Consider the following 27,421-nt stretch of genomic DNA (forward strand, 5'->3'; position numbering starts at 1 on the left):
ATCATAGAGTTGGAAGGGGCCATACAGGCCATCTAGTCCAACCCCCTGCTCAACGCAGGATTAGCCCTAGCATCCTAAAGCAGTGGTCCCCAACCTGCGGGCTGCGGCCCAGTGCCGGCTCTCTCTCCCCACCCCCCCCCCCACAGTAAAAAACTTTCCAGGCTGCAAGCTTGTGGCCCGGGAAGCTTCTTACTGCAGGAGGGCGGGGAGAGGGAATCAGGGCCGCACCGCGGGGCAGTTGCGCTGCCGGTCCCCAGCCTCAGAAAGGTTGGGGACCACTGTCCTAAAGCATCCAAGAAAAGTGTGTATCCAACCTTTGCTTGAAGACTGCCAGTGAGGGGGAGCTCACCACCTCCTTAGGCAGCTATTCCACTGCTGAACTACTCTGACTGTGAAAAACTTTTTCCTGATATCTAGCCTATATCGTTGTACTTGAAGCTTAAACCCATTACTGCGTGTCCTCTCCTCTGCAGCCAGCAGAAACAGCATCCTGCCCTCCTCCACGTGACAACCTTTCAAATACTTAAAGAGGGCTATCATGTCCCCTCTCAACCTCCTTTTCTCCAGGCTGAACATTCCCAAGTTCCTCAACCTATCTTCATAGGGCTTGGTCCCTTGGCCCCAGATCATCTTCGTCGCTCTCCTCTGTACCCTTTCAATTTTATCGACGTCCTTCTTGAAGTGAGGCCTCCAGAACTGCACACAGTACTCCAGGTGTGGTCTGACCAGTGCCGTATACGATGGGACTATGACATCTTGTGATTTTGATGTGATGCCTCTGCTGATACAGCCCAAAATGGCATTTGCCTTTTTTACCGCTGCATCACACTGCCTGCTCATGCCTGCCAAATGCAGACAAAGGTATAGTTTAATTGGCATTTTCATTAATGGGAACTCTTGGCTGATATTCTTCCTAATTCAAGAAATTGCCAGTACAATCCTCAACAGAGTTACAGACTCTTAACTTCTTATTAGTCTTAGAAGAGTGCCTAGTGTGACAGCAGATGAGGCCTATAAATCAGCTCAGAATTTATAATTATGGCTACAACTTTAGCCATAACAAAAAGAATCTTGTGATGGCTTGAAGACGAACAGATTTATGGTGCCATAAGCCTGAGCCCGTAGAACATGAATCACACCCTTTGGCTGATACATTTACAGGGCAATAGAGGAAAACAGTAAAAGGTGAAACAAAAAAACAAAACAAACCCAAAACTCGCTCAGGAAAAGATGACTATTCCAAACAGCAGGGCATGCTAGTCTTCTTTCCCCTGTGCTCTAATTCTTTGCTGATTGCCTGGAGTAAGCTGCTGTTTCCTATTGCAATTTGCCTCCCAGCAGACTCCCAGCACTGTTGTCCCTATATCTGGAGCTAAACAAGCCTGCAATGCAGAGGTACCAATTTACAGAATGCAGCTGTCAGCATAGCACAGTGCTCTAATATCTGTGCTCCTGTCTTTCAGTGACTTTACACAGCACAGTCCATTGGCATACTGTCCTTTGCTTGGAATGTCACAGGGATGTGTGTATTGTGCCCTGCTCACCTCCTCCATCTTCAGCCCCATGGAGGGAGGACATTTCCCCAGCACCCAGCTCCACTGGCTCTCTCCCTCTGCATCAGCTCAGAGTGCAGGGCTTCAAGGAGTGCCCCCTGTGCAGTTGGGGCAGGAGGAGCAGCAGCAAGCTGGACCAGGATGCAACCCCCCCCCCTTGAATTGCCCCTGTATATAATCAGGATCACTGCTTCTCCACTTCTGTGCATCTACATCCTTATGGCTCTTAAACATGTCTGCCGGTATGATCGTTTAAGGTAGTTCCCCATACTACGTGGCACAACAAATGGAATGTTATAAACTGGTGAGAAGTGGGCTCAGTCTCTTGCTCAGCCATGGAACTCCACACTGTCACAGCTCAACCCTATCACACAAATCACACAAAGTGTGAGTATAAGTGGGACTGTTATGGGAAAGTATGCCACCTTGAGCTTCGTGGAGCAAGGGCAATGCATATGTCGTTAATCATATGAAAAGCCATGCATTATAGACTAGGCACAGCCCACAATCTACTCTTATGTTTGGTACCAGTAGATAATTACAAACAATTTGCAAATGCATAGTTTTGTGCATAGGATGGCTACCCTACAATATTTTCTTTTCTTTTTTACAGCCTCCAGTACTGTCCTTCTAACATTGCACTACTTCAAAATGCAAACAGAACAACAGCAATTTAACTGGTATGTGTTTGTAAACTGTCTCCGCCTTGAAAGCTACCATAGCAGAGGAAAAGGTCATAGCTTATTTGTACACTGGGAGACAAACTGACAGTGGGGTCCCCCCCCCCTTCTGAATGTGATTCAGACGTGCTGTCTTCTAGTCATATTATGAAATTGTATAATCTCAGAAATATGTATTATTGCATTGACTAAGTTTTTGGGTTGCCCTGGCTGGTCTGATTAACCGACATCTTTGGCTCACCCAAGACAATGGGCCATTCCGCACGACTTTAATGTAGCAGAAGGCTTGCAAATTGTAAACGCTACTAATTTGCAGTTTCGCAAGACGTTGCACACAATCTGCAACACTCCTGAAACAGTCCCGCAAAAAGCAATTCATTATAGCGCTTAAAGGGAAATCGGGAATATATAATTTTTTTTACTGATGAAGGGTATATGTGCATGAAAGCTTCTACTGTGAATAAAATTTTGTTGATCTTAAAGGTGCCACTGGACTCAATGTTTCTTTGAGCTAGCTTGTTTTGCTACATGGCTCTGCATTGAAAGATGCAGAGTGATCCTAAGCATGTTTGCCTGTATGTTCAGTGGTGCCTATTGCCAAATTAGTGTAGGTAGGGTTGCTGGTCTTAAAGACATAAGTATATAACTACAAACCATCCCACTTTTCCTTGCAGGTGCTATCTTCAGCAGAATCAATGTCAGGAAGAACCTCAGAGGCAGCCTTATGAAGACTGCAAAAGAAGAGGGTTGCTGAAGAGAGCTGTCAAGCGACTCCTTGAACAGGACTGTCTGCCTGCTGACCTGCCTGGATGCTTACAATGATTAACCTCTGCAATGATCTCAATTTTGATCAGCTCTTGTAGCAGGCTCGTAATGTCCAGTGTTTATCCTTTCAGAACCCATGACATTGCTCCGTGCAACCATGAAAAAGAAACCTTGAGGCCACTGTGCTGCACAGGAGCTGCTGCTGCCTCCGATAGCAGGTGGAGGGTTTTTCGCTTGTCAGAATAACACGGTGTGGGACATGCGATCAAATTTCACAGATACTACAATCACATAGGCTGATGACTGGCTACTTTGGGATTCCCCCAGACAGCGAAAAACAGTGTTTCTTCTCCTTTTCCTTCCCAGACAGGAAAAAACTTTAAAATCCTCCTGGTAAAGGTTTTACTCATGACAGACCTCTACTCCCAAAATGCATTTCTTCAAAGCTACACGTGGCTTGAAAGATTTCTCCTTTACTCGGACACAACAGTGCTCTATGCCTCAATACTAGATTGCTGCATTGCAGTTTACGTGCAATGATTTCAAAACTTCAAAAGGCCTTTGGCTTGACTTCACTTTACATTTTGTTGGATTTGATGGTGTCAATTTTTTTTCTGTTGATGATTGTGTGCTGACTGAATTTTGACGTCCTGGGATTAGATTTGCATATGAGAATTGATATAAGCTTACATTAAGAAGAAGAGTTGGTTTTATACCCCACTTTTCACTACCTGAAGGGATCCCAAAGCAGCTTACAATCCCCTCTCCCTTCCTTTCCCTACAACAGACCTACCTGCAGGACTGCTCTGTGAGAACAGCTTTAAGAGGACTGTGACTAGCCCAAGGTCACCTAGCTGGCTGCATGTGGAGAAATAGGGAATCAGACCTGGTTATCCAGATCAGAAGCCAGATCAGAAGCAACTACACCAAGCTGTCTTTTAAAGAAATAGTATCAGCTGCCGAATCTATCTGGCTATTCTTTAGGTGATTGCTGTCTTGCTGCACTGTCAGCATAATCTGCTTATCTGGAAGAGATGTTGTTTCTTGTGTTAGATCAACTCTTAAATTTGAGTATAGACCAACCCGTACTCAAGACCCCACCTATACTCAAACCTCTGGATGAAAACTAATTAACTAATTTAACAGATCAAATCCCCTTCAAGGGTCGCTGCCTTGTTGTGACGAAGGGGCTTGTGTAGCTCAGTGAAGCTATGAGCTATGCCGTGCAGGGCCACCCAAGACGGACAGGCCATAGCGGAGAGCTCTGACAAAAGGTGATCCACTGGAGAAGGGAATGGCAAACCACTCCAGTATCTTTGCCATGAAAACTCTATGGACAGTACCAAAAGGCAAACGATATGATGCCGGATGATGAGCCTCTCAGATCGGAAGTTATTGAATATACTACTGGGGATAAGCAGACGGCTAGTACGAGTAGCAAGAGCCTCTTGTGGCGCAGAGTGGTAAGGCAGCGATATGCTGTCTGGAGCTGTCTGCCCATGAGGTTGGGAGTTCGATCCCAGCAGCCGGCTCAAGGTTGACTCAGCCTTCCATCCTTCCGAGGTCGGTAAAATGAGTACCCAGCTTGCTGGGGGGTAAATGGTAATGACTGGGGAAGGCACTGGCAAACCACCCCGTATTGAGTCTGCCATGAAAACGCTAGAGGGCGTCACCCCAAGGGTCAGACATGACTCGGTGCTTGTACAAGGGATACCTTTACCTTTTTAGTACGAGTAGCACCAGAATGAATGAAGCGACTGGGCCAAAGCCAAAAGGACGCTCAGTTGTGGAGGGAAGTGGTGGTGAAAAGACAGACCGATGCTGTAAAGACTTTTATTCCATAGGAACCTGGAACATCAGATCCATGAATCAAGGCAAGCTGGATGTGGACAAACAAAGATGACAAGACTGAACATCGACATTTTAGGAATCAATGAACTAAAATAGACAGGAATGGGTGAATTTAATTCAGATGACCACCAGGTATACTACTGTGGGCAAGAATCTCTCAGAAGAAATGGAGTAGCCTTCATAATCAATAAAAGAGTAGGGAAAGCAATATTGGGATATATTCCCCAAAATGACAGAATGATTTCAGTTCGAATCCAAGGCAACCCATTCAACATCACAGTAATCCCGGTCTATGCCCCAACCACTGCTGCTGGAGAGGATGATATTGACCAGTTCTATGAAGCCCTACAACACCTTCTAGAAGCAACACCAAAAAATGATGTGCTTATCATCATGGGGGATTAGAGTGCTAAAATAGGAAGCCAAACGATAACCGGGATTACAGGCAAGTTTGGCTTTGGAGTACAAAATGAAGCAGGGCACAGGCTAGTAGAATTTGGTCAAGAGAATACAATGATTATAGCAAACACTCTTTTCCAACAACCCAAGAGAGGACTCTACACATGGACAACACCAGACGGTCAACACAGAAATCAGATTGACTATGTCCTCTGCAGCCAAAGATGGAGAAATTCTATACAGTCAGTAAAAACAAGACCAGGAGCTGATTGTGGTTCAGATTATCAGCTTCTTGTTGCAAAATATAGGCTTAAATTGAAGTAGGGAAAAGCACTAGGCCACTCTGGTATGAACTAAATCATATCCCTGATGAATATACAGTAGAGGTGACAAATAGATTTAAGGAATTAGATCTGATAGACAGAGTGCCTGAAGAGCTATGGATGGAGGTTCGCTACGTTGTACCAGAAGTAGCAACTAAAACCATCTCATAGAAAAAAAATGCAAGAATTAACATTTAAACAATTTAACAGTCAATACAAATAGAAATGTCTTATCTCTTCTTTTAATCATCATAAAACAACCAAAACGGCCTCCAGATTTAAACTGTTTTCAAAGTGGCATTTTCATCAGTGGTTGTTTTTCCTAAATATAAAAGCATACAATTAGTACATGCTTGTCAACAATTATTTCCTAAGTGCAGAAGAGAACATATTTATCTTAACAAAGTAGTTATTCCAGTTTCAAACATTACATACCTCCTAAAATTGTTATGAACATAGTCATCAAATGGTATTGTTTCTTTAAGTATCCTCCAAATTCAAATATGTATAAATCTAAAGCAAGCTTTTTGGCTATTAATATAGAAATATATATACTAAAGGTCCAAGTCTTACCACCTTAGTATTTGCTGATGATCTAGTCCTTCACAATGATCTAAAATAAAATGACACCATTTTAGAACTCATAAATCTATTGCCATTTGAAAATATTAACCTCTTACCTATTCCTCACAGAATTTAAACAATATCTATATTGGCCTTTGGCTCAAACGTATGGGGAAGTTTAGTCAAAAGACTGTTCCCACTGGGTTGTGAACTGCCTATGGTAATTATACTCAAGCCAAGAAACTTACTCCATGCCACACCTATACCAATTAAAGCTGCAGTCTCACCCAAAAACAGAAGAGTTCCAAATATATGTAAACACCTCTAAAGCTCTAAATTCTAACAATTGGCCATAAAGTCTAATCTATCAGTTAGGGTTTAAACTATAATAAAACTTAGTCAAAAGTACCCCAACAGGGCTATTGGTCTTCTACACCAGGGGTAGTCAACCTGTGGTCCACCAGATGTTCATGGACTACAATTCCCATGAGCCCCTGCCAGCAAACGCTCCAGGGGCTTATGGGAATTGTAGTTCATGAACATCTGGAGGACCACAGGTTGACTGTGGAGGACCACAGGTTGAGCCCCTGCCAGCAAATGCTGGCAGGGGCTCATGGGAATTGTAGTTCATGAACATCTGGAGGACCACAGGTTGACTACCCCTGTTCTACACAACTTGAGCTCAAAATATCACAGCATCACTTTGCAGGACCTGGGCCTCTTAAAGCTGCTGCCTCACAGAAAGCAAGAACGTTCCAAGTTCGTATTTAAACCCTTAGGGCTCAAAGTGCCCAGTGAATAAATGTAAAAACTTTCACGTTGTCTCAAGATCTTGTTAATGTCCATCTTGTGGTGTCCAACATTTGAGATTTGTTCAAGTCCAAAAAATAGCAAATCTTCTGGCTTGTGCCCTTTTTCAATGAAGTGAATCACCATCAGAGCGTCCATTACCCGGTGTCTGAGTCTGGACTGGTGTTTCTGGATCTGGACCCTAATTGGACGGTTGCTGATACCAATGAACAATTAATAAACTGGTTAATCCTGATACTAAAACCATTACTTGTTTCTCTATATTCCTTGATGGGTAACAAATACTTACAAACCCCACATGCACCACATTTGTAATTGCCTTTAGGGAGATTACTAGCAAGTGCTTCAGTGTTCAATTGTTTTTTATTTATTAATTCACCTCCATGCTAATCTTAAACCATTTTCACATCCAGGTAAGTCCCTGATCAGATGTCAATGTTTAAATGATATTTTTCTAATGGTCATAGCAAAATTTGAATAATCAAAAGCACGGGTCAATTTCTGATCTATTACTCTTATTGTATTGCAATAATCCACGCCTCTCCTTGGCATCTACCCTAATTTTTGCCTACCTGATGATGGGTAGTCCTGATGTGCCAGGGCTTTACCTAATTAATTACTGGCATTCTCATAGGAAGAGGAGTGATAGTTAATGTTTATGTCTCAAAAATTGCCCATAAGGTAAATTCCAGTAGACTGCTGAAATCTGAGACCAACACAGGAGACAAAGGAAGTAGCTAGATTTCTTTAAATTCCTGGAGGAGATGGAGGGCAGGAAAAGTCTGAAAATGGAACAACTTACCAGCAGCAGGACCCTTCAGAGAGCCCAGCACCTTTTCCACACAGTGACAGGAAGAAGAGGACAGATAAGCCCCATGATTGGCCCTAATTGGAAAATGCTATCTCCCTATTGGTGGCACATCCCCAGGGAAGGCAATCAGGTAGGGAATTAGTTGTTTACATGCAATCTGAACAAATTGGCCATCACTGGCAGATTGCAATTTGAACTGATTGGCCCTCATTGGCAGAGTGCTCTCTCCCTATTGGCAGTGCACCCACAGGGAGGTCCAATCAGGGAGTGAGTTGTCTGTATGCAATTTGAACTGATTGGCATCATTGGCAGAGAGTTCTCTGAAAAAAATTTCAGGGGTTTCTCAACAGTAAAGAGTTGAGAAAGGCTGCTGTAAATGTTGCTTAATTAAATGATGATTTGAAAAGGTTTACTCATCATTTTAGAATACTTGCCTTTATGTGCTTTTATATTAGTAGTTATTAATGGTCTATTAAAACATACCTTTGAGCAAGATATAAATGAACATGTGATAGAGTGTAAGTGTAAAAACAGAAAAGCATAAGATGATAACATCTTGGTAATGTGATTTTTTTCCTTTTTTTAAAGAAATTATTTACTCAACAATGAAGATATCTTTTAAATAGTCAGTACTTTTTGTTGAAATGTCCCATTGGTTGACAGAGTCAAATTATCTCCTTGGTTGACAACAGTTCAATTATACATTTAAGAACAGTTTAAGAAGATAAGCATGAAAAGCAGTGAGTAATTTTTTTCATTACCTGAAAATAATCGCTTACAATGAAAGTACTTCTTTATCCCCACTAGATAATGGTTTATATTCATGCCTTGGGCATCAACAAAGCTTCTTTAAATTCCAAAACTAAGGTTGATCAATTAAGATGTAAGAATCCGGCTAAGTTTTCAGATGCCAAGTTCAGCTTTGCAAGACTGGCAGAATGAAAGTTATGTTTTAACTTGTAAACTGTCTAAAAGCCCCTCAAATTATATAAAATAAGCTGCTAAGCCAACACTATCTGTAAAGCCTCTTTTATAATAAGTACATGATTAACTTTCTAATAAAGAACCAGAGTTTACATAGAATGTGGTCATGAGGATATTGGGTGCATAGGACTGATGTGGCAGGGGGCACCATATAAAACAGATGCCCCACAGGCTGCCTTTTGCAAAGTCTTGTGTGCAATCCAAGACATGCTCCTGCAGAGACTCATAGAATCATCTGCCAGTGTTACACTCCAGTCACTAGGAGAGAAAGTGTAACGTCATCAACATCTGTTTTGAAAAAAATACACTAAACATGAACACCCACACTTTCAGTACTAGAATCACTTCAGTACCAGAGTGTGCCCCTTCACTCTAATCTCCCAGAATGTCTCTTAATTGCCCAGGGGATTTCTGCACCCATTAAATGTAGCATCATGCCAGTCGAATGTAGGCATTATATTCTGGTCTCTTCACATGATGTCACCCACATCGAACATCAGACCAGCTGACAGCTTGCTACATTTTCCATTTTAAAGCACTTCTTCATAGAGCCTCTTGTGGCGCAGAGCGGTAAGGCAGCAGACATGCTGTCTGAAGTTCTGTCCATGAGGCTGGGGGCTCAATCCCAGCAGCTGGTTCAAGGTTGACTCAGCCTTCCATCCTTCCAAGGTCGGTGAAATGAGTACCCAGCTTGCTGGGGGGTAAACGGTAATGACTGGGGAAGGCACCGGCAAGGCCACCCTGTATTGAGTCTGCCATGAAAACGCTAGAGGGCAGACATGACCCGGTGCTTGCACAGGGGATACCTTTACTTTTACCTCTTCCTAGCCACTTAGATAACAATTTACCAAATTGGTGGTTACTTGTGAACTCACCAAGGGATATGTAAAGACAATAAGGAGGGGGACAAGCCTGCTGGAAGACATATATACAACTGTACAAATAGCAAATTATCTGATAAATGTTCACATTTACTTATCTGATTGCAGGGTCTTGAAGTGCTTTGTGTTGCCATGTGGGGCACTTAGTGATATTAGTGCACACAGGCTACCCCTTCCCAGTAAGCAGCTGTCTGCACCCACTGGTAACCTTTAATTATTCATCCCCAGCCTCTCCACCCTGTCCCTAGACATGTCTCAAGATTGTGTTAACTACATTGAAGTGAATTATCATCCATGTTTCAAGTACTTCTGTGTTTAGATCTGCAATCCGTATTTTCTTTCTCATTCAAGCCAAAATATCTGATGTATTTATTTTAGGTTTATACGTACTGTCTTTTTCCTATCAAAACAAAAGTCTACATTTCAGAGTTTCCTAATAATTATTTATAAAGTGATGTTATAGCCCCACAACATGAGTGAGAAACATTCTATAGGTGTTGTGTTGGTTTCTAAATAGTGCTTGACTCACACTGAATTATAAAGTTAGAGTCCAGTCCAACAAAGTTTTGTATTTTGTTGATCTTAAAGGTGCCACTGGACTCTGAATTTGTTCTGCTGCTTCAGGCCAGCACAGCTACCCACTTGGATTATAACATGGCATTAGAAAATGAGGTTCACAAGAAAGGAAACTCGAATTTCTCAGAGATTATTTTCTCCCAGGATAGTAAAGAAAAGAAGCCAGTGGGGAGAGGTCCTCCTTTCTTGCTGTAATCCAAGCAGGGGCTTACATATTTGATAAGTATTACAATTAAACATCTTCACACATGGCTAACTCTTCTCTCAGCAGTGGTACAACCAATATCCACATTAGCTTTCACTGAATTAAGCCCTTGCTTTACTGTGATTACTTTGAAACATGACACAGATGAGTTTGCAAGATTGCTTGAATGTAATTCCCACACAGGTCAACACTAAGCCTCTGAATCCCAGAGCCAGGAGGCAACATCAGGGGAAGGCTATAGGCTCTATACCCTCCAGACAGGATGCTGAAGATGGACCATTGGACCGCTCTAGCAGGGCTCTTCTTATGTTCTTACCTTCTGCTAAAATAGTAAACTTCTCCGTTTTGAACACAATGGTGATAAAATCACCACAAAGCAAGTTTCTTCTGCTTGTATTAAACTGTGTTGCCTTGGATCAGAAAGTCCGTATATGTATTGAGATATTCCTTACAATTATCTTTATGGTCTATTGATTATATCAGGATGCTTAGGTCAAATGGACTCCCCCCCCCCCTTTTTTTTTGTAGTGGCTAGTGTTGGACTAAGATTGGGAAAGGCTGGGTTCAAATCTTCCTCCAGTCAAGAAGGCCGCTAGGTGAGCTTAGGCAGTCACATTGTCTTTCAGTCTAACTTAACTCACAGGGTTGTTGTGAAGATAAAATGAGGTACAACTAATGTGAGCTGTTTGGAGAAACAGTGAAATCAATATGTAGCTGAGAAATAAAAAGTCTGTGGTAGAGCTCATATCATGGTATAAAGGTATACCAAGGTGTAGTTAATGCCCTCACAGCCCAAACTAAATACAGTACATTTCTGCACAATGTAACATGATTAAAACAACTGTAAGAACAGCTGTAGGGATATACTTCTTTCTCTTCTACTTTGAGCATATAACACAAATATTCAGGGTATACATTGGGCCCAGCATGGGTTCCTAAATCCTTCACTGCTCCTAAATCCTTCACTGCTGAGTTAATATGAATGTATGGGTACATACACACAGGGCTACCCTTCTTGATCTATCTACACACAGGTGTGTGTGTGTGTCCATGTGCATGCTGTGGAAGAAGGAGCAGACTGGAATGTTACCAGAATCGCGCTTACACATGTGTCTTATGACACGACTGTGTTAAATCGTGGGGAAATAGCAGAGCAAGAGGATGGTAACTTAGCGTTTAAGGATGATTTACCAATGTATTATGAGATGATTATACCCTTTAGAACTCAGTGCAGACAACAGATAGGTATAGTAAAATAATAACAATTTTTATTAGAAGGAAAATAGCAAAAAGAAATAGACAAACATATCTAGCACATTAGCAGTAGAGCAGATAGGAAAATAAAGTGGGAAAGAGGATTGCAATCAGTATATTTACCAGTCCTGGACAGGGTAGAAGCAGAGGGGGCAACACAACCAGCTAGCAGTGTGAAGGGTGCTCTGAATGGGTCCTGGATCAGAAGCACACTTTGGGCTCCGCAAATCCCCCTTTTTTTTGGAAGAGGGGGATAGGTGAACACAGGACGGAATTTCCCATAGGGCAGGATATTAGAAAAAATGTCTCATCTTGGTCAGGTTTTTAATGGTAACCCATCTTGTCTAGCAGTGTCTAGGTGTTTGGGAAGTAATTGCCCTTGGCAGATAGGCACAGAGTGGACTATAGATGAGAGATGGAGGATGTTTCCCAGGGAGCATTTAGGAAAACAGAACTCTGCCAGACCCCTTGCTCAGCAAATACAATGGGGTAGGGAGGCGTCAGTGAGAAGTGAGATGGGCATGTCTTGGATTGAAGCTGCTATGTGAACCTGTGACAGGGAAGATGGGTCTGGCTGTGGCAGACTTTAACAGTGCTTGGCTTGGCATAAGCCTAGACTATAGATCAGGGGTAACCAAACTGCGACCCTCCAGATGTCCATGGACTACAATTCCCAGGAGCCCCTGCCAGCGAATGCTGGCAGGGGCTCCTGGGAATTGTAGTCCATGGACATCTGGAGGGCTGCAGTTTGACTACCCCTGCTATAGATGAGTGTTGCTGGTTGTTCATAACAGCTTGCCAACCCATATGGCAGGGTCCTGCCATCCTTAACAGGAGATTATATTTAACTCTTTCCATGCTCACTGATTTACAAAGGATAGTCCCTCTCTGACTGTTCTCCTTTTCAGTATGGTTTACTGCTGGTTTCAGAAACCCGTTGCGGTAGGAAAGGTCATGGCGTTTTTGCAGGTGGGACTGGCAGGCAGGGAAAGAGTTAGGCATGCTTTCTCTGGACTGAGTCACCTTTTGAATTATGATGCAAAGATGGGACTGTGGAATCTGAATTTGTTTCCTAACATACAGTTTTACCTTCAGAACTTTTTAAAAACCTGAAAGGAAAGGGCACATGTCAAATCTGTTGCCTCCATGGATATTGGTGAACCACCCAAGGAATAACATGGTTATGCTTTTGGAAGACCAGTCAGCCTGAGCAACTAGAAGTCCAATTTATGGTTGCCTGAATCTGCCTTCTGCTACTCACTCAATATTTAGCAATGCCTTTAATGATTAAAAGACAGAACAAAAAAAATTGTCAAATAGATGTACTTTAAATAGTACTTGGTACCAGTTTTTTAAAGATTTCACTCAAAAATATAAATCTGGGCTCTAAATAGTTTAATTTTTTAAAGTATATATGTATATCTAATAGTTGGATATTTTTATTCTGCTTATTAACATGCTCATTCTGTATTTTGGCTCTGAATCCTATTTCCAGGTACCATAAAGACAAAGGGACAGAACGCTTGCGAGAGAAAAGCACTCGCAGAAATTGCTGAGCGTGCATGCATTAAAGCAGCCGCCTCCTGCAAATTTATCTGCTTTGGATAGAAGCAATTAACTTTCCTATTTATGTGGTAAGTAACCAGATAATACTATGTAATTATATTTGATTTGCATTGCATGAAATGGCATGGCTAATTTCCACTGAAGTCTTGCATGCTATTTAAAATAATTATTGCTCCAAATTGCTTCCCTGTTGCAAGTATGGATGGCTGAGTTTGTCACAATTCTGGAAGATTTTTTTCTCCATATTTTTTGAAATGTCCTCAGACATCTGATTTGTGCACAAAGCATCAGGAGAATGAAGTTTGCTGAAAGCAAAAGAAAAACTTATTTCCCAAACTGATTCTGAAACCTCAGTCCGACAACTTCTCTACATCTTACATAGTGGTTAATGCCTCTGACACAGAGCCAGTTTGGTGTGGTAGTTAGGAGTGTGGACTTCTAATCTGGCATGCAGCCAGCTGGGTGACCTTGGGCTTACCACAGCATTGATAAAACTGTTCTGACTGAGCAGTGATATCAGGGCTCTCTCAGCTTCACCTACCTCACAGGGTGTCTGTTGTGGGGAGAGGAAAGGGAAGGTGACTGTAAGCCACTTTGAGACTCCTTTGGGTAGAGAAAAGTGGCATATAAGAACCAACTCCTTCTCCTCCTCCTCTGAAACAGACCCCCAAGACAGACCCCCAAGCAGTCCCAGTTCAGAGGCTGAAAAATGCTCCAACTCAAACATTCTGTTCTGCATTCAGCCACATGGAGAGCAGAAACTCTAGCTCAGCATGGATCCTGAAATCAGTATACAATCACAGGCAGAACCCAGAACCCCTCAGTTTTGCATGGCCAACTTGCTCAGGACTGGTCCTCTCCTTCCTGGCTTAAAACATGGCCTGGTAAATGGGAACAGGTTGAAAACCATGCAAAAAGCCAATAGCACAGACATGATCAAATACACAGGAATCTGCACACGATTCAAACCAGAGTAATCTGAGCTGTAAAAAATGACCAGTGGTAGCTTGGTATTGTCTTTGGCCCTGGATTGTCCCAGTTGGTCTCCATCAGATTCATACTTTTGCAGCTTACAATCTCATAGAATCATAGAATAATAGAGTTGGAAGTGACATCAGGGTCATCTAGTCCAACACCCTGCACTATGCAGGACACTCACATCCCAATCACTCATCTACTGTAACCTGCTTCCCTTTTGCCTTCAAAGAATCTCCATATTTGATTATTTTTGCTGAGACTGTTTCCACACTAGTGATATTGGTTGGATTTGCATCTTAAAGGGTCATTTTTTTTGTCCATTTCTGCACTGCAATCTGCTTCTTCAGGTGCAGACTCAAATTGCCCCCTCATTTGCAGCAAAGAAATCCACAGAAAACCCAATTTCATCTTTTCAAGCAGAGTCTAATTTGGGGCTGTTCAATGCAGAAATGTGTGCATTCATTTTTTTGCCACATCTGCCATTTTGAGTCATCTGGGCATGCCCCTTTCCTCAGTGCCATGCTCCCTTCCCTTCCCTTCCCATTCCTCCCCCTCCCTCCCTCCATTCTGAAAAATCTGCCCTTTTGAAAAAAAGGGGAGGTTGTGTTACAATGCTGTTTCTAAGTTTTTAAAAAAGCAGTCTTGCACAGCAGCGTTGTAAGGTTATAACCCAGGGTTTAAATATATATATATATATTACATTCCAGACACTTTGAGGGAAGTGAGGGAGGCAATCAAGGGAATTGAATGGTGGGATTAAGGGGTGCAATGAAAACAAAGTTGCAAGCAGGCACCATTTTGCAAAAAAACACTTTTTTTGAAAAGGGGGAGGGAGCAAAGCATGAATGGAAGCTGCCTCCATCAGACTCAAAGCAGAAAGTGTGTCATGAATTTCAGCCTGTGTAATGAGGGGAGGAAAGTCCAAATGCAGAAAAGCTAGAGTCTACTCACAGCATCCAAAGGAAATCCAAAGCGAGGCTTACACAAGGTATGTCTCCTAATGCAGAAATGGTCTGAATCTGCAGCGAAACAGCACCAGGTTTTTGTTCTTCATCCCAGGAGGACAATTTCACTGCAAGTAACTGTAAACATGTGAAAATACCTAACAATAATCTTTTTTCACTGGAGCAGCTTGTCACCTCCCCCCTTCCAAAGACTCCCAACTGTGTTTGGCTACAAGGTGTATTTTATGGGGGGAAAGGAACAGCTTCCTAGACTCATCTTATTCTGTGTGATTCTTCAGGAGAAGCCATGGTTGCAGCTGAAGGAGCTCAAAGCTGGTGCATCAAGTGACATCTAACGCATAAGTTGTGTCAATTGAGTTCAGGTAAGCTGCTTGTTCTGGCCTCAGGCTTCAGGTCGTTCTCCCAAGTGTCAGGACTTGCCATGCAGACTGTCACTGAGCAAGATCTGAGCTTCAGGAGTGGGCAAGGCCTGGAGCAGATCTAGCAGGCAAAGGGTTGTGGCCTTCCTAATTGTTTTATCTAGTAATAGCTGTCTTTCCAGACTCAGCATAAATAGTCTGGGAGGTCACTGAACCTGGTTGTATTGCTGACAGGATGGTGGAATTTCTAAGTGGCTCAGCACACTGGGTAGGATCCTCCAAGGATTTATCCTTAGTACATGGTTCCTCCTGATATCACTTCCACCCGGCCTCACACTTCACCTCCTTCGTGTTGCCTGGGCCTGGCAGAGAGGCTTCCCTTGCAGCCTCAGGCAGGGTGACCTCTTGCACTAAGAAGGCATCATCTGCAGGTGAATCCACAGTGCCATGCCCTTCCTGGTCCCTTTGGACTTCATCTGTCAGGCACCTTGGCTCTTCCTCAAGGTATTCTGAGTTAGAATCAACAAGTAGGCTAGAGGGGGATAATGAAACAGCTATTGAGATGCCGAGAGAAGTCAGAAACCACCGTCCCAGGCAGCCAGATTGCACAGGACTGAGTCATGTACATAAGGGCACCCCACCCACACACCCCAAAAAACCTGTTGACATGTACAATCATGCTAAACAGGAGTACCATTCCCTGGATGAGTCTGAGAAGACATTGCTGGTTGGCGAGAGCAAAAAGGGCCCAGAAGAGCCCATCTGTATATTTGACAAACTAGAAGATCAGTCTCGTGAATGGGATACTGGAAGATGTTATGAGGATTTTCATTACTTTGGTTTCAAAGTAAACACTGAATAAGGGGAACATTAAGTCCGTGTCTCTATTCCCACCTCTAAGGAGTGCAGTACAGCTCCTGACCATAGAAGATATAGAAAAATCAGGAGGAAGGTGGTTGAGAACAGCCTCCTCTTGGTACGTCTGTCTGCCTTGAAAATGTCTTGCTGTGTCTCGAGGCTTCCGTCATCTCTTCACTACCAAGTCTTTCCATCTTTGGAAATTTTTAAACAGAGGCTGGATAGCCATCTGACGGAGAGGCTGATTCTGTGAAGGCAAAGCGGTGGCAGGTTACAGTAGATGAGCGATTGGGACGTGAGTGTCCTGCATAGTGCAGGGGGTTGGACTAGATGACCCATGAGGTCCCTTCCAACTCTATGATTCTATGATTCTAAGTGGGCCCCCAACTGGGGACTGGTTTAGACATGTCCGGTAGGTAGACTTATGTCGTATTTGCCACAGAATTCCTGGAGATATTCTACATCACCTCCAGGCTTTCCCCCAGAATGACATAGCAGCACACTGGATGTCATGGCCTCCCACATGTCCCTCCCCCTAATCCTTCTGCCTGTTGTCAGGCAATGCCTCACAACCCCAGTGATAGGAACCCGCAGTAGCAGAGGCATCCTAGTTGCCCTGTTAAGAGGTACAGTGGTGCTGCCAGCGGTATGCCAAGGGCTGCTTTAATGGTGTGTGCCTGGCACAGCAGGGGACTATTCACATAAATTAGGTCTCAAGGGCTGGATATAGCTATCAGTGACACAGTGTAAGCACACAGACACATACACACACCAGTGTGTTTGCATGTTCAGAGGACTTCACTCTCTCCTGCCTGGGCACAGGGACCAGGACTCATAGTAACTAAATATATGAGAGCCACTAATTTAAAACCTTTCCTTTCTCATGGCACTGCCTGTCACTGCCTTTGCAAAAGACTCCCTGTCTTTGCTGCTATTGCTCTGAGGATGTCATCTAACATTACATTGTTTGGCCAGTCTGTCAGCACTCAAACCAAAGAGATCACTCTTAAAATGCTGCTTTAGCCAAGGCTGAGCTCCCTGGATTAACTAGATGAACAGCTCCAGGATTTGAATTTCAATCTCTGGAAAACTCATCTACGATGGAATTATAAGGATAACCATTTAGACCTGAACAAAAAAGATGTGGATATTCTACTATCATCACTCTATCTAATTTGGAATAGGATGTCCCAAGTACAGGTGCTCTGAGTAAGGAAGCAGGGAAAGAACAGTCAGGAAGAGTCCCTCTCCCACACTATGCAGAAAAAAAACATGTTTTAAACCCATGGGGACCAAAGGCTAATCATGCATACTGTCCTCATGATGCCAGTGAACACTGGCAGCAACCAACAGGGTGCAGGTATATACCCACAGCTGGCAGGGGCTGGCAGTTCAGCAGAAGTTCTTCTCCATAAAACAGGGACATTTTTGATAAGCATGCAGTGTATCTTCTTATTATAAATTAAACTGAGATAAAACCAGTGTAGCTAATTTCTTTCAAAATGAATATGGTTATTCCAAACAAAATATTTTCAGCATCAATATAATGATTGGTTGGAAAGGTTTTGTCTTTTAGTTGTATGACGGGTTTTTTTTAAGTGTTACTGAAATGTTCAGCTTTTAAAAATAATGTTCTGGTGGGTCAGATGAATGCATATGAACGCTTTTGCCTTGAATAAAACTTTGTTGGTCTTAAAGTTGCCACTGAACTCGAACTTTGTTCTGCTGGGTCAGACCAACATGGCTACCCACCTGAATCGATGTTAGAGCAAGTCATTGGACATTGTTACTTGACCTGATATGAATCAGCCTATTTCTCTTCTAACCAATCACCTTCTCAATATCTCCCGGTTGACTGGCTAGCAAATTCAGCTTGTTCCATAATGGCTTAGATGAGAACTATTCTGAGTGCAAAAGGATATGTTCACAATAACTGATTCACACCTTTGTTTCTTAAAAAAAAAACTGGGGACTACCTTCCCAAAGCTCAAAATGTTTAACAGCTATACAAAAATAAAAATAAAATGGGCTTCCGTGATTGTAACTGGTATGTGGGCTCACGAGGAGAGAAAGAACTCTTCAGACATGCAAGTCCCAGGCCCTCAAAAGTTACAACTTACAATTTGAAACAAATGGGTAACTGATGAAATTGGCACAGAACAAGTCAAATATGCACATGCCTCCCTACTCCTGACAGAAGCAAACAGCTGTTTTCTTCTGCTGTTGAAATGTCTACTTTGCCTTCAAGGACTGTCCCACATACAGAGTACTACAGTAGTCAAGCTTAGCAGTTACAAGCCAAGTCATAATCCTGCCAAATTATAGTTTATCTTGTCTCTATCAAGAATTGTGCCTGTTTCTGAAATATCACCTATTCATCATACTGTGAGAACCAGACCAAATCACAATGAATGCAGGGTTCAAATTCTTAAAAGGGGACAAAAAATCCTTGGAGTCAGCTTCACATCCCAGAAATTCAGCAACAGATATACCAATTACCACATATCCTTATTATTCAGAAACATTACAAGTCATCAGCAGCTGTCTTGATCTGTTCAAAACTGTCTAGCAGCATTACACATCTGCTAGAATATAACAATCTCATTTCTGCTGTTCAGAAAGTGAACAGAGTTCTATTTTCTTTAAAAAAAACTTGATAGGCTTGTTTTTTCTGCTATATTTTCTGTTTGCAGGTCAGTTCCTCTTTATGTTTCCAACAATGTCTTGCAGTGCAAATGACTGCTCTTGTGAGTGAATTATGCCTACAGTAGATGCTGCTGTTATTTTTAAAGAATTTCAGGAACTCTGCACAGCGCTCAGGTTGCGGGTCACTCAAAGGTTGCTGATTGATATCAGTTGAAAGATTAACATTGACTCCACTGGATGGTACATAAGCAGTGGGCACAAATACCATAATTCTGCAGTGTTGATTAATGCTTTTCATATGGAAGGAACATGCAAGTGTGGCAATCTTTTTTTTAAAACCCTTAATTTATTAAATAAGCCCAGAGAAGTCAGTGTGATGAGCTGTAATTACATCCTCCTCTCCTTGCTCCATGACCTTTTCACTCTTGCAACTGTATCCCTAACTTCTGACCTCTTTGCCTGCCCTATCTCACTTGATGCCATTGGCTGGTTTACTCTGATGTCACAGCTGGGTTTTTACAGGAAGAAATACCAACCCCCCTTTTCTCTGGTCTGGTCAGCCTTGTGCTTGTCTGCTGGCTGCTAAGAGAGATAACAGAGTGGCCAGGGATTAAGTCAGGGTGGGCAAGATGGTCACTGAAGAGTGTCCACTCACTCTCCAAGAAATTAAAAGGGGCTCCCCACCCCTCCCCCCCAGTACTCCTGTAATCACTTTCTTAGCCTTCTTTTTAAAGCTACTACAGCCGCTTCTTTCCTCTCAAGTCACAATCTGGGATGGTGGTTTATTTTAGGAAATCACTCAATCCCTGCAGACCTGCTGAGAATATCTGTAGCAGGTGTACAAGCCACCATTTTGTGACTGGCCCCACTCATGGAGCTGTTGTGCCTAGGGTCTTGAAAAGGAGGCTGTCATTTTGTGCCTAGGATCTTGAAACCTTGCTTAACTACGAAAGCATAGTTTCAGTTCTAGTTAGGACACTGCAATAAGACTCTCTGCATAACACATTTCTAGATTATTGTATGGGGGACTTTTTTGAGGGGTGGGGGTCTAACTGGGGATTGCCCTCCCTATACTGTTTCATGAGATCCCTAGCTTTTGGTGCCAGGTTTATACTCCTAAATACGTTTATATATTTATTGCTAGTCTAGACCTGTGCCATTTCAGTATTTTCAGATCTCCAGCTTTATCCTGCCCCCTGCTTGCGTTTTACAGTTCCTACTGTTTTATTCTAGTTTTTACGCAGCTTCTAAATATTGTTATTCTGCTTTTCTCCTCATTGTGGATTTGCCTCTGAATTTTGCCCTTCATGCTGTAAGCTGCCCTGAGCTTTTTTAAAATGGAGAAGTAGCTAGTGTAAAATAAATGAATAAGGCCTCAGGTGGCAAGATTGTTTGAATTACTGATTGTAATAGAAACAAGTGGCACAAACAACCCCACATAGATAACTGCCTCACATGTCACCACGCTCCCTTTGGAAGTCCATGGAGAACAAGCAAACAGGGAATTTCCCCTCCCATAGCTCTGAGGGTTTAAAATAATGTATCCGTTTTAGGGCACCGTGGTGCTTTGAAAGCCTCAGTCTAAGATGAGGATGAGGGAGGGGAGCTTGCAAGTTTAAAGCAGGTTTCTATGCGTGGTACTGAGTAGCCCAAGGTTTCACAAAAACAAGCAAATCCCCTGCCCATCTAAGGCAGGGGTAGTCAACCTGTGGTCCTCCAGATGTTCATGGACTACAATTCCCATGAGCCCCTGCCAGCAAATGCTGGCAGGGGCTCATGGGAATTGTAGTCCATGAACATCTGGAGGACCACAGGTTGACTACCCCTGATCTAAGGAACATTGTCATGTTTGGGTGGGGGAATGTTTCTAATAAGTAAGACACTAAATGAAGGATGAACAGATAGTGAAAATGAAATACAGGGATACTAGCCCCTTGGGAATAATGGGGCTCAGCCAGATGTGTGAGGTACCTGTTTGGAGCACCACGACAGTGTCTTAAATTATTAGATGGCTAATTTGGCTAGTTAGGACACAGTTTGATTTTCCACTTTATGTGGTATATGGGGATCCATGAAATTATTTGGACTGAATTCAGTGTCACAGTTAGGATACTGAATGCTTAACATGTCCTATTATATGTGCACACCACACTCCGCTGTTGAGGTTAGGGTAAAACCCAAACTTTGAGTCAGACTGGCAGCAAGGAATAGAATGCCAAAGGGTATTTCTCAGTCCATGGCTATTTGAAGGCTGAACAGAAGCAATTTATTATCACCCCTAGGTGGTGTTGTATTTTAAATAGAGACTCACACACGCTCCGTTCAACTACTTGGACACTTCCTGCATTCACCCACAGAGAGTAAGTCTTATTATTCAAACCAGGAAAATAATGAAGTTGCCATTCTGATTGAGATACTGACTCTAAAATCACACTGTTGACTCCCCCATCCCACCAAATAGCATGCTTTTGTTATGCTTTTTCTGCACCTATATATTTATGTCATGATCTGAGATTTTCTCTGCAGTTGATGGAGCCAACTGCTTTTCAAGTGAAAAAGACAAATTGCAGAACCTGAGAACCCAAATGACAAATGTTTTCTCTGCATGTTTTGCTAGCAAATCCCACACTGATATGCAGTGAGTGCAAATACAGCTTGTTTGGATGGATGAGAAGAGTTCATGGGGAAACTCCAAGCCATTACTTTAGAACTAAGAACCTGGACATTTTCCATTTATGTGGGCATTTAACTATATCAGTTCTCAGCATACTGGGGGGCAGTCTGTAGTTTGATTTAAATAGCATCATGAATCTGAGGCTGCACTGAATGATAGATTTGTTATGAAGGTCTCATGGGAATAGCACTAACTTTAATTTTCCTGTGTCAATACTATTGCTTTTCTGTAGTATAAATTCAGTAGTGAATGTATGTTCCAGTCCCAAAGGAATGAATAGATGAAGGCATTGTAATTATAAATTATTCAGAAGAACATGAATTTGGAAAATAGAATGGAGGCAGATCATGTAGGATTCATAATACGGAGAATGAAATATTGATCCAGTCTGTACTCCTGAATGAACAAAAGGCCACTTCAGTCAAGGAAGAATGAGAAGGCAAGATCCCCTTATCATGTGACTTTCAGCTTTGATTCATTAAGGCAGCTGTGCAACAAGATCATGTCATAAAACTGTGTGCCCTGGATTCCCATAGTACCCAGTAAGGGCGTCATGTTTGGCTTGCAGGTGGATCAGGCTCTGTCCAAAGCATCAATTTGAAAATTTTATCACATTTTAATGTAATACCTCAACTGTCAGGTTTCTGTAGCAGCAAACATCAAACTCTAAAAAGAGCAACACGATTTTTATAAAGTCATGAAATAAATGAGCCGGCAGCTGTTACAAATTGGGGGAAGAGTGGTAGAACAAAAATGCATACCCAAAGAGAAGAGTTGGGGATGGGAGGATACAACAGGCCACCATGGTGTGCCAAAATCATGGGCAAATAACATTTTTTCCCATTCAGCTGAAACCAAAAAATCATGTGCCAAAGAAGCAGCACCAGGAATGCCATTAGAAACGTGTGCCATCGATAAAAGACCCCATCAGGCAGCCATCCCCTCCATTTGGAAGGTGGGGGTACAAAGGCAGATCATTTCAACTGACAAACAAGCACACATAGCAACATGGGAGTTCCTTAAGGCTAAGATTTTGAGCGATAGGAAAGTCTTTGCCATTCTCCATTATTTATTGTTCTTCAAGCAGTGAGGTGTTCAAGAGCAACTGTATTCAGTTTCTTTTGGATATGAGAGTATTATTTGCATGAATATTTGGATGGTTATCAGGACCACAGTTCCTGATCTTGCACATGATAAGAACTTAGTTAAATCAAGGGGGGGAAGGGAAACACTTGATGATGGAGAAGAGAGTAAAAAAAAGGGGGGAATCCTCATCTTCACCCGCTCTCCCTTCTCTGTATCCCTGTTGTTTCCCAACTATGTCTTCACTTGTTTAGTAGATTTGTAGCCCAACTTCTCGTCATTCAGATCATAATAGAGACAAGACTCAATGATTTCTCTCCCAGAGCCCTTTGCTTTCAGATGGGTATCCTATATTTAAAGTAACACAGAAAAATGATTTGTCTACCCCCACCTTGTTGAAAGAGCCTCTTGTGGCGCAGAGTGGTAAGGCAGCAGTCTGAAAGCTCTGCCCATGAGGCTGGGAGTTCAATCCCAGCAGCCGGCTCAAGGTGAGGTTGGTAAAATGAGTACCCAGCTTGCTGGGGGGTAAACAGTAATGACTGGGGAAGGCACTGGCAAACCACCCCGTATTGAGTCTGCCAAGAAAACGCTGGAGGGCGTCACCCCAAGTGTCAGACATGACCCAGTGCTTGCACAGGGGATACCTTTACCTTTACCTTGTTGAAAAATTAAAAATGTAATCACTAAAAAGGAATCCATACTCAGTGTATTTTAAATATAATGTATGGTTTATTAAACTGACTTATAACCAAAGAATATTAAGAAATTCTTTTGATATTTCAAATACACAAATGGAATGTTGAGCTACGTTCATTAATGTTCTGGAATGACAAGGTTATACAGGGAATTTCTCCTTATGATTTCTGTGAGCTACGCTAAACTATCTCTGTGTGGTAATTATTTGCAGCCAGCTGGGTGACCTTGGGGCTCATCTGATCAAGCAGTCCTGCTGTCAGAGCTCTCTCCACCTCCCCTACCTCACAGAGTGTCTGTTGTGTGGACAGGAAGGGAAGGTGACTGTAAGCCACTTTGGGCAGTGAAAAGTGGGATATAAAAACCAAGCCTTTTTTTTTTAAGGAATTACAGGATGTTATTAAAAATCATTGTTTACTTATTAAATAGAAGAAATAGCTATATTTTTGTTGTGTATATGATAACAGGACCACATTCATTTTTTTCTTGTATCAGTTTGGGCAAGTTAATCTAGATGCATAGTTTAGTAAACTGGCAAATGTTATGTATATTCTGCCTGTCTCACAGAATTATGAATCAGGAGATTATTTATAGCTCATGTAATTCGTTTAATCAATGTTTAGATAAGCATTATGTATTACTCAAAGTGATCCATATTTATAAGTTTAGAAAGTAAAAAATTTAAAAAGGAATCCATAATTTCTTCATCATCTTATTTCTCTGCCAAAAGAGTAATCTACTTCCTGAATGTATTCTTGCCTGATTAAATCAACCTCTCATAGAGGAAAGTTATTACTAGAATCCCCAAAAGCACAAGACAGGACTCACTCAATGCTTATAAGGGAAGCATTGAAATTACAAGTCCAACTGCCCATCAAGAAATACTTTGTGTTCATATATAACTAGCAAAATGGCTACCAGTTTCACAGGTAGAAAGAAGGCAGAAGCTGGTTTCCAGCTTGTAGTTTCAAGCATGTGCTCCAGAATAAAATGAAAAACAACCCTATTATAGCAGGACAGAAGCATAGCCTTAAAAGATAGGTGACTGGTGTAATGGAGATGCTGGTTTGAATTTCCACCCTGCTACAAAAGTCTGTTGCATGAACAGACACACACTCTCAACACAATCTACTTCACAGAGTTGTGAGGATAAAATGGCGGAGAATATGATAAGCCACTTTGGATCCCTACCCAGCACAAAATCAGGCTATACATGATGTAAATAAACAAACATATTAATATCACTGATGGAGGCATGCCGAAATATTGGGGATTTGAAAAGCAGTCCCATCGAAGTTCCTGTAAGACAACCTTGGTTTCAAATAGTCTGCTACTGTTAACATTCCACTCCTAGCCATGCAAGGGAACTGCTTCGCTGTATTCACTCACTGCACAAAAATATGTTTAAATGATTTATATTTTTATTCATCCTCACCAAAACCTTGAAGGAAGCATATTAACATTCCAACTTAAGAAAGGAGATGGAGGAGAAACCCAATGTGTCAACTCTTCTGAACTTTATCACTAAAACTATGAATTAGAATTTTATTTCTCAAATCTATGCTGAACTACTTGGCTTATCTTCCCATTCCAAATATGGCCACAGGATGTGTTATCCTCACCAGGGATGGGGGGGAGCTAATATTTGGGACAGAAAGAATCTCTCACCAGCTGTTGAGGATCCTTGAAGGGAATCTCCTTGTCTACTCCTGTTGTGGCTTCAAGACATACCTTGTTTTACAGATTGGCCAACTGTTGCTGCTCTACAGAATTTTACAAGGGCTGCCTGACCAGAGGCTTTGCAGTCTTCATTAGGTAGACAAGACTGGATGGAGAAAAGATGCTAGGGGGGATATCAGGGGCAGTGGGAACACCATTTACAATGAGGTTGGGGTGCCTGGGAAAGAGATGTGTTTTTGAGAGAGATTGAAAGCTCAGGAAAGGGAAAGAGGTTTAACAATGCAGAAGGAGCAGCTGTTCTAGGCATGGGGACAGCATGGCTGAAACCAGCGAATGGGCAGATGCACCATTTATCAGACAGAAAGCATTCAGATTAACATTTAAAGAGTATTTGAATGAGACAGCACTAAGATACTAGGAGTCAAGAGGACAAAAGTAATACCTACTGGGGTATTGCACAACTTCAAGACTGTTGATGAAGAATGTGAAATTGTTCAATTGTTCTCCAAAAAGGAGACTGCAACCAAGCAATCGATAGAGACAAGGAAAGGCAGCGATAAAGAAGCTGGGTTCATTTGACATGTGGTATTGGAGGAGAGATTTGCAGATCTTGTGGACTGCCAAAAAGACTAATAAGTGAGTTCTAGTTCAAATCAGCCACGAACTCTCGACTAAGCCGAGACTATTGCACTTATGAGAAAACAAAGTGTAATCGGAAAGGCCGTAATGTGAGGAAAAGTTTAAAGCAGCAGGAAGATCTAACGTATGATGAATTGACTCGATCAAGGAAGGCACAGTCCTCCCTTTGCAAGACCTAAGCAAGGCTGTTAAGGACCCAACATTCTGGAGGCTGTTAATTCTTAGGGTTGCCATTAAGTCCAAAAAAACCCAAGGGCACACACACACACACACACACACACATATATTAGCAGCTCAGAACCTTCTGAGCCTTAGAACTTTGAGCAGTATGAGTTACGTCAGAAAATAAAAAATAAATTCCTTTCATGTCATCCATCTTTGTAGGCTTCTTCTTTCACAGGAGAGAATGCAGCCCCCATCCGCATTCTGTCCTCAGACTTTCCTCAGAATGAGTGGCCAAGTCTGCCCAGGGGCAATGTCAAAATAAAGGTGGGTTCCTCATTCAGGGCAGACCCCCATAACCCGCACCTTGGTTTCCCTGCTAATGACACCCATGGCTTACAAGCTTTGTAACATAAAATCAGAGTCCGGTAGCTTTTCAACGGTGGGCTGTTTCAGCTTTCCTCTCAGTCCACAGGGGTAGTCAACCTGTGGTCCTCCAGATGTCCATGGACTACAATTCCCATGAGCCCCTGCCAGCGTTTGTTCATCGGAACTGTAGTCCATGGACATCTGGAGGACCACAGATTGACTACCCCTGCATTGAGGCACTGAAGTGCATGGAAGGAAAAAGCTGCCAGCAGAACTCTAAGGGGACATCAGCGACAGGAAAGACCATCGAAGGGGCTGCTCGCAAGAGGAACAGCGGTCGGATTGGAGAGGGGCTGCGAGGGCAGGGGCGGCAGGAGAACCAAGCAAGCAGGCCCTCCATCGTGCAAGAGCTGGTGAAAATACACTCAAGGAGGACGACTCAGCCCTGGCTCCGAACTGACCTTTCACACACACGCGCGGGACGCTGCAAGGTAGTCCTGTGCACCGTCCCTTGGGGACGCTGATGCGAATACAGACTCGAGAAAGCAAAGGAGGCAGAAGAGGAGACGCCACGAAATGAGCAGCCCGGCCGAGGAGGAGCTCAGCAAAGCGCGCGGGATCCACTACGATCGCTTCGCCCCCAAACGGGAGGCCGCTGAGCGCCAAGCCCGCGAACACTGGTCGAAGATCGCCAGCGGCCCCTGGCGGGAGAGAGCAGCCAGACTCCGCTGCCTGCCGCCGTAGAGGCACCCGGTGGGCCACCTGCCTCCCCTTCTCGCCAGGTGCTGCAGGGTAGATTCGGATCTATATGGTGAGCATACAACAAAGGGAAGATGCTTAACGGATTCAAGGGCCAAACAGGAATAATGAGCTTGGTTACCATTTGTTTGGGTTTAATTCAATACTGAAGGAGAGGAGACAGATGGAGTGTAATGGCAGGGTCTCAATCTCAATTAATTACTCTCAGCGTTCCACAGTTAAGGATACATCTGCCCAGCTCCCATTTTGACGTATTGATTTCCTTCATTAGCCCCCCCCCCCCCGGATTAAACCCAAACAAATGGTAATCATATAAACTATGCTTGTTATTCCT

At 42.8% G+C, this 27,421-nt stretch overlaps 2 long non-coding RNA genes across 2 annotated transcripts; one reads left to right on the top strand and one right to left on the bottom strand.

Moving 5' to 3' along the window:
* The first annotated feature begins 302 nt into the window (after positions 1-302).
* Positions 303-7,318, top strand: LOC143843203 (uncharacterized). The gene is made up of 3 exons (XR_013233493.1): positions 303-861; positions 2,167-2,233; positions 2,908-7,318. It is a non-coding gene; the product is annotated as an uncharacterized LOC143843203 (long non-coding RNA).
* LOC143843204 (uncharacterized) lies at positions 5,737-26,982 on the bottom strand. The gene is made up of 3 exons (XR_013233494.1): positions 26,790-26,982; positions 6,145-6,184; positions 5,737-5,893 (listed from the first exon to the last, which is right to left on the bottom strand). It is a non-coding gene; the product is annotated as an uncharacterized LOC143843204 (long non-coding RNA).
* Between the last annotated feature and the right edge of the window lie 439 nt (positions 26,983-27,421).

Source organism: Paroedura picta, chromosome 8, assembly GCF_049243985.1.
Source record: "Paroedura picta isolate Pp20150507F chromosome 8, Ppicta_v3.0, whole genome shotgun sequence".
Taxonomy (NCBI): Eukaryota; Metazoa; Chordata; class Lepidosauria; order Squamata; family Gekkonidae; genus Paroedura; species Paroedura picta.